At 38.3% G+C, this 8,464-nt stretch overlaps 1 long non-coding RNA gene across 1 annotated transcript; it reads left to right on the top strand.

Moving 5' to 3' along the window:
• Positions 1–1,473: 1,473 nt before the first annotated feature.
• LOC113467827 lies at positions 1,474–1,977 on the top strand. The gene is made up of 2 exons (XR_003391769.1): positions 1,474–1,568; positions 1,667–1,977. It is a non-coding gene; the product is annotated as an uncharacterized LOC113467827 (long non-coding RNA).
• The last annotated feature ends 6,487 nt before the right edge of the window (positions 1,978–8,464 follow it).

Below are 8,464 nucleotides of genomic sequence, written 5' to 3'. Positions count from 1 at the left end.
TAAAACGAAGAAAATGCGTTCACTAGATCGCGAGATACAGCTCTCGGAACATGAGTCTCAAACACGCCGATATCATACCTAGCGGCAACAATGTACGTCCCGTGATGACGTCATCTACCCATATCGTACGACGCGCTGTGAGCTTATCACCATAGGGATTAGGGTTAGGGGCTCAAATAGATCGAATAGGTACCTACCTATCTACGCATTTTGTTATCTTATCACTATTTTTCAATATCAGCATAGGTACCTATACTTATTTTCAAATTTAGATATTTTCATTCCATTTTTCTTTACTTTCTATTACTACAGTATAGCGGAGCTATACTAGTTTATCGTGCACTTATTCAAGTAGTTACTTCTTTGTACATTGTACATTTATTTGTACATTGTACATTTATTTGTACATTGTACATTTATTTGTACATTGTACATTTATTTGTACATTGTACATTTATTTGTACATTGTACATTTATTTGTACATTGTACATTTATTTGTACATTGTACATTTATTTGTACATTGTACATTTATTTGTACATTGTACATTTATTTGTACATTGTACATTTATTTGTACATTGTACATTTATTTGTACATTGTACATTTATTTGTACATTGTACATTTGTTACTTCTTGGGGGCACGGTTGGTCCAGTGGTAACGCGCTTGCTTGCCATGCAGAAGGTCCCGGGTTCGAATCCCACCATCGACAAAAATTTGTACTCGTTTTTCAATTGCAAATATTTCAACGGGTTACTTTCCTGTGTTCTTGTGTTGACCCAGCACCTAAATGGGAAGTATTGTGTCTCTTCTCGCCCATCTGATGAGAGGCATACTACGGGATAGCCATGCAGGCATGCTACGACACAGACCAAAAGCTTCCAATGTAGCAGTTGTTTCATCGCTACGAAATAAAAACGGCGGTGAAACACTCATCTTGACACAGACCAAAAGCTTCCAATGTAGCAGTTGTTTCATCGCTACGAAATAAAAACGGCGGTGAAACACTCATCTTACCAAAAGCTTCCAATGTAGCAGTTGTTTCATCGCTACGAAATAAAAACGGCGGTGAAACACTCATCTTAAAAAAAAAAAAAATCGATCGAGAAGAATAATATGATCTCCACATACCAAACATCCCTGCTCAAAGTTCCACTTTATGTAAACACTACCTACATAGTTACCTACCTACCTACCTGCTTTGGCTTACCTCTGTTCTTTAGAGCTTCCAGCTGCTTCTCCAGCTGCATTTTTGATTGTGAACTCCTACAACATGTTCACATCCAGCTTTCGAATATTTGTTGAGGTGCATTCAACAAAACCTCGATCCATTTTAGATAGTTAGGAAGAAACAAATTTACTATACATTTAAAACTAAACACACCCATTTACGAAACAAATCATAAAAATGAGTTTTTCAAATCTCTTCGCCAGAAATACTTGCGCTTACCACTCTAGTGGTACGCGTACCACTGTTGAGGTCAAGGCCCACCCCGGGCTTTAGTGCCAATTGGTAAGGTAAGTAACGCGTTGTTGAACAATGTATGATGATGTCTAAATTTGATATGTTTTTTTTGTTGAGGTCAAGGCCCACCCCGGGCTTTAGTGCCAATTGGTAAGGTAAGTAACGCGTTGTTGAACAATGTATGATGATGTCTAAATTAGGTTTTTTCTGTACTATCAATCTGTCAAAGTTTGGGCAAGATAAAACAAGTCATAACAAAATAATGACCCTTCCAAAACTTGCGTTCTTACGGGGACACTCTTTAGGTACCTACATAGTTTTTTTTTTTTTTTGAAAACGTCTCATTTTTTGTGTATTTTTCAACTTTGATTACTTTTTTGATTTAAAATAGGTATACTCACGTGCGAAAAGAGATTAATCATTCGGAATTGGTGATTCTCATGATTTTTTTTAGTATCTCAGAAAAAACTATAAAAATTAAAAAAAAAAAAAAAAAGTAAAAATATTGAGATTAAAACGAAGAAAATGCGTTCACTAGATCGCGAGATATAGCCCTCGGAACATGAGAGTCTCAAACACGCCGATATCATACCTAGCGGCAACAATGTACGTCCCGTGATGACGTCATCTACCCATATCGTACGACGCGCTGTGAGCTTATCACCATAGGGATTAGGGTTAGGGGCTCAAATAGATCGAATAGGTACCTACCTATCTACGCATTTTGTTATCTTATCACTATTTTTACGCCAGTCCAATAACTAGCACAATCAGCAAAAACCAGTAAACACTGCACCATCAGCAAAAACTATAAACACTTCAGCATCAGCAAAAAGTATAGAATTGCAGCTGTAGCACCTATTAGGATCTGAGTCATCAGATTGTAGTAGAGAGACTGAGATGTCTGAGTCAGCGAAAACAACATTGGTAAACCTGGTGTAGAATGTATAGTGATCCAATGTATAGTGCTCGGTTGGGGGCACGGTTGGTCCAGTGGTAACGCGCTTGCTTGCCATGCAGAAGGTCCCGGGTTCGAATCCCACCATCGACAAAAATTTGTACTCGTTTTTCAATTGCAAATATTTCAACGGGTTACTTTCCTGTGTTCTTGTGTTGACCCAGCACCTAAATGGGAAGTATTGTGTCTCTTCTCGCCCATCTGATGAGAGGCATACTACGGGATAGCCATGCAGGCATGCTACGACACAGACCAAAAGCTTCCAATGTAGCAGTTGTTTCATCGCTACGAAATAAAAACGGCGGTGAAACACTCATCTTAAAAAAAAAAAAATCGATCGAGAAGAATAATATGATCTCCACATACCAAACATCCCTGCTCAAAGTTCCACTTTATGTAAACACTACCTACATAGTTACCTACCTACCTACCTGCTTTGGCTTACCTCTGTTCTTTAGAGCTTCCAGCTGCTTCTCCAGCTGCATTTTTGATTGTGAACTCCTACAACATGTTCACATCCAGCTTTCGAATATTTGTTGAGGTGCATTCAACAAAACCTCGATCCATTTTAGATAGTTAGGAAGAAACAAATTTACTATACATTTAAAACTAAACACACCAGACTTTAAATTAAAAAGAATACTCAGAAAAAACAGTCAAATTAGCAGATACAAAACGCAAAAACCAAAGAAAACGATGTGATCAGACCAGCAAGAGCGAGAAGAATTTCTTGTTAAAATTTTTTTCATGGTTGGTTACGTCCCACGCAATGTTGCCAAGCGTAGGGCGCGTTTCTAAATTTGAATCTCATTATTTTTCCCGCGCATACTTTGGGTACGAATTTCTTAGAGAAGAAATACTTTTTTAAAAAAAAAAAAAAATCTTTTTGAATTATTTATTATTTTTGACGATCTTTACGAAAAAAATACATTTGAACAGTTATATTTTTCATGAGAATCACCAATTGTGAATTGTAATGAATAAACTTCTCTTTATAATTCTTTTTGAATTATTTATTATTTTTGACGATCTTTACGAAAAAAATACATTTGGACAGTTATATTTTTCATGAGAATCACCAATTGTGAATTGTAATGAATAAACTTCTCTTTATAATTATTATTATACTTTCCATTTTCATTGAAATAGAACCAAATGGACAATGTATTGTAGACAACCTGAGCTTATACTAGGTACTAGAAGTCTTTTTTTTTCAAGTTGGTTCCAGAAATTCTTTTTTACATATTATATGTTACGGAAAAGCCCCGACGAGCGGGTATACCTAGTATTTTCAAACTATGGCTTTACTTATGGGAAAATCCGAAATTAAAATCTTCTTCGGGCTTTACCGGTTTATTTAGCTGAATCCTAGGATCTCCCAACACAACTAGGGAAATGTACTAAGTACTATATATAAGATAAATATTTCGTACTTTTACACAAATTGAGGTGTCTTTTTTTTTTTTTTTTTTTCGTTTAAAACGATAGAACCTAAAATTAAAAAAAAAAAATATTGGACCGAGTCATTTGACTCGTAGCGGCAACACTGTATCGGCGTCTGACGTCATACCTACACATACATATCGCTAACCCATGCGCGTAGGAATCAAGGCTGTGGATATCCTTTATCATTGTTATCAGCTCCCGTTTTGAGCGGTACAAATTTTCAAAATCAGGAAATGGTTGGAAATATCCGTTTTGGGATCCCCTGATTTGAAACAAGCAGGGCCCGTCCCTCCGGGAATTTTTTAGCCCGTAGTGATTAGAGAAAATCAGTATCTATGTGTACCTACCTAATTTGTTTAATATTCAGTTTATTATTTTTGATTTTACTTTCAAGTAATGATTTAAAATCAATACTAGAGCCCGTTCTCGCTAAAACCGGTCTTAAATTATCGACTGAAGTGTTATCTAAAATTTGAGTTCATGGGTCGTCGCGACAAATTTCAAGATCAGAGCTCATTTGTGTGAGAAAATGTGAGAAGTGTTATCTAAAATTTGAGTTCATGGGTCGTCGCGACAAATTTCAAGATCAGAGCTCATTTGTGTGAGAAAATGTGACCACTCTAGTGGTACGCGTACCACAGATTGGGAACCTCTGTGCTATAGGAACAACCTTATGAACATGTATACTGCTGCTATTATTTTTGTACTTTCCTACATATCCTGAAGCTCATTGGATAACAATATTCTGAGCTTAAGCTTCAGTTTAAATGTCAAATATAAAGGTGTGTCCACACAGTCAACGGGCCGTCGCCGTCGATCCACAATAAATTCACATCGGTCGGCGGCCGTCGACTATGTGTGGACACAGCTCAAGATGTCAAAAAGACAATATCCGTGCAAAGCCCATTTCCTCAGTTTATCATAGCTTAAGAATGGCCACCCTACTTAACGGTAGTGCTATACGCCATAGGAGTTTGATTTCGGGACTATAAGGGCCGGTTCGAGAATTTTTTTACATTCTAAAAAAAGTCAAAATTTTCGTCAAAAACGGCAAATTTTCACCATTTTCGTGTTCCTGGTAAAAAGACCTTTAATTTGATATATAGGTCGACCAGGTTTGGATAAGTCCTTCTATGGGGTCAGACTGACAACACCGAAGCGAATACAATAGCCCGTCCACTATACCTTTTTTTTATTACTATCGTAATAATAAAAGAAGGACGGGCTAAAAAGTAATTTTTAGCCCATGGTCTGTACGTACGTATGTATGTATTTCAGACCAACACGAAATCCGGTATGACGAGCCACAAGCGTTACAAACACTCAGACGCACCTAACCATGACCTTAGACCTTAGACCATTAAAAATTCCGCAACCACCCAGATGCCGGTAGCAACACCTGCCGCCCCCGCGACCATCTCCAGTCAACACACATGCCCGCGGTGTGGGCGGACATGCAGATCAAAGGCCGGACTGACAAGTCACATGAGGAGCTCAACATGCCTGGGACCAATTGGGACAACTGCGGCAACATCGGATCGATGAAACGCCCTATATCATGTACCTATGTACGTACGTACTACAGGTATAAATGGGAAAAGGTGGTATACAAAATATCTGAAGAACGGTTTGTTGTAGAGCGATGAAATTTGGTATGCTCTCTCGGTATGGTCCAAGGTCCAAGACTGTAACAATTTGGTACACGTTCGCAACATCTACTCGACATTCCACTCCATCGCACTGATTTCATGGGTAAGAGCTTCTCCGTGAATGCTGCACGATTGTGGAATCAGCTTCCGACCGAGTTGAGAGTTCTTCAAAGCCGGCTACCATTCAAGCTACTGGCAAAAGAATATATGCTTACCCTGGGTCCCTGGATAGTTGAATAATTGTTTCAAATTCTTTACTCCCCCCCCCCTCTTCTTCTTCTCTTTCTTTCCTCCTTTTGATTTTTCAAAGCATGGGTTTCCATTGCAACGAATGGATTTCTTACATGATTTGAGAAGTAATCACTCTGAAATTATGTATCGAACGATACATCACTTACATCAGGCAAAATCCTCCTCGACTTTGATGGCTCAGTCGTACTCATAAACAAAATTTTCGATGACAAATTTGAGGACCTCAGGCTGGATCTCGTTGATTTAGCGTTCAATTTCACCTTTGCTTCAGTGTTAATGGGTTTGTTGGTGTAAACCTGTGACTTTAGTAGATTTCCCGACAAAGTAGTCTAGGGGGGTCAAATCACATGATAATGGGGGCCAGTTCTTGTCACTAAAATAAGAAATGACACGATCACGACCAGGAAAATGCTCGCGCAAAAGTGGCAATGTGTCGATTTTATTATGCTAACGCGTTGTTGAACTACTAAGATATATGCCGAAAGAAAGGAAGACCACGGCTGACATGGATGGACCAGGTTGTTAATGATTTAAATTGATGAAGATGTTGTTGTTTGAAAATGTCGGGTTATTTTACTACTAGGTCACTTTACCTCTGGATTCCCAATATTTACCGTAGGAAAAATATGTATTTAAAACAATCAACTCAATATATAAAACACCCGTTGGCAGAGTTCCCACGCTGAATCGCAAGAGATATTCTCTGCGTGAGAAATGCAGCGGCTCTTCGATCTCCGGACCTCTCAATGAGTCGCCTTCCGATATCCTTGGTAAAAATTTTCGTGCTTTCAGACCATGGCCCCAGGGTTTCAACCGAAAATGGAACGAACAAGTAGTCTTCAACAATCTGCTTGTACTTGGTCTTTTTCTGCGACGCCCGAGTTTCGGCCACTCTGCCCGCATGCCGCGCTGAAATTTCTATATGTGATGGGGCCACCGTGTCTCCACATGTCACATCCCAAGCAACACATTTTCCATCCTTCAATGGCACTAGAGACATACCAATACATGGCACATTTACCTACATTGTAATTCCCACACAGTTCAGGTGACCTGAGTTCATAGGACTGTTTAAGGAACAAAATAAATTGGAGAAGATTTTAGACCAAAGCGGTGAAGATGTTCAGCCAAACAGTCATGCCTAGTGCGCAGACTGAGTTCATAGGACTGTTTAAGGAACAAAATAAATTGGAGAAGATTTTAGACCAAAGCGGTGAAGATGTTCAGCCAAACAGTCATGCCCAGTGCGCAGTCGAAAATGAGCAACAGCAGCCTTTCTCGGTAGATTAGGGATGATGTCATGGTTGTTTAGTATTTGCTGCCACTTTTTTCCTTGGGATTTTGAATTTGGATTTAATTTATCTTTTTGCTGAATCGTAGGGAAGTTTTGGTGTGATTTAAAAGGGGATGCTTGTTCCTTTTTTGGCGAGATAGTCGGCATTTTCGTTTCCTGTGAGGCCGCAATGAGCGGGGACCCATTGCAAGGCTATAGGTTTCTTCTGATTTTGAAGCTGTTTTATTATTGAAAAGATAAAGTGATGAAGATAACAAGATATGGAACAAAAGTCAAGAACCGGAGCGAGTGGAGGCAAATTGTTGAGGTCAATTTCAACTTTCTAGGTGTTGTGGTTCTAGAGATAGAGCGATCAGTGTGTGAACTATGAAATGTGAAATGTGAATGAGTGAATGGATTTCGTTCTTATAATATAAGATTTATAATTTCATGATAACACTATTCTGTGGTAGAGAATGCCATAGGCATTAACCCCACCCTTGATCAAACTTTATTTTGTATTTATGTATATGTAGATACATTTTGTTACCATCTGTAAATAAAGTTTGATCCAATCGTGTAATAATAATAATAATAATAATAATAAGATTTTAGTTTTGGTGTTATTTTAGAGGGTGCCTGCTGATGGAGAGAGGGGTATTATTCTTGTTAGATTTATCAGTCACAAGAGATTTAGATTGAGCGCATGGTGACAAGATAGATGGAGACAGTGAGTGTAGAGTTATAGCAAACAAATACACAAACAAACATCTAAATCAAATGCAAATTTGCAAAACGGTCGAGTTAAAACATAGACCTTCACTTCATTCGGTCAACAAACATGACAGAGATTTTTTCAGTCTAGAAGACAATTTTGAAGAAGCTAAAGCCTAATTTATTTCAAGACTGAGAAAAAAATTTAAAACCCTGTCAACTATTTGATGGTTGCCATGGCAGTATCTATGGAGATAAAACTCGCGTTCGCGACACTTCCCACGGCAAAGCAAAGAAAGCTAATACATATGAAAAGTCAAATTAGGAGGAACATCAAGTCAAAAAAATTACAAACATAGTAGGGAGAAAAAATGCCTAGCTAACTAATACAATCACAATAATAAGAGAATAATAGCTAGGTGTCAAATTCTAAGGGGTACAATAATTCTAAGGGGTCTAATAACAAATCTATTATTGGGCAATTCTAACTCAACTGACCTAACTTTACCATCCTGACTATACTTGAGACTTCTGATAACACCGTAAGGCCAGCGAGCTCTAGGTAATTTCTCTTCTTTGATCAAAACAAACTCCCCAACCCTTGGTTCAATAGAGCATACCTTTCCCTGCTTAAATCCTGTACGCTTACTCTCCCGCAAAGACATAACGTACTGATTATACCAATGTTTCCAAAACGTATTCAAAT

This window comes from Diaphorina citri, unplaced genomic scaffold (assembly GCF_000475195.1).
Source record: "Diaphorina citri unplaced genomic scaffold, Diaci psyllid genome assembly version 1.1 scaffold561, whole genome shotgun sequence".
Taxonomy (NCBI): Eukaryota; Metazoa; Arthropoda; class Insecta; order Hemiptera; family Psyllidae; genus Diaphorina; species Diaphorina citri.
The sequence above is the reverse complement of the archived record's forward strand: the minus strand, read 5'-3'. Positions and strand labels throughout refer to the sequence as shown.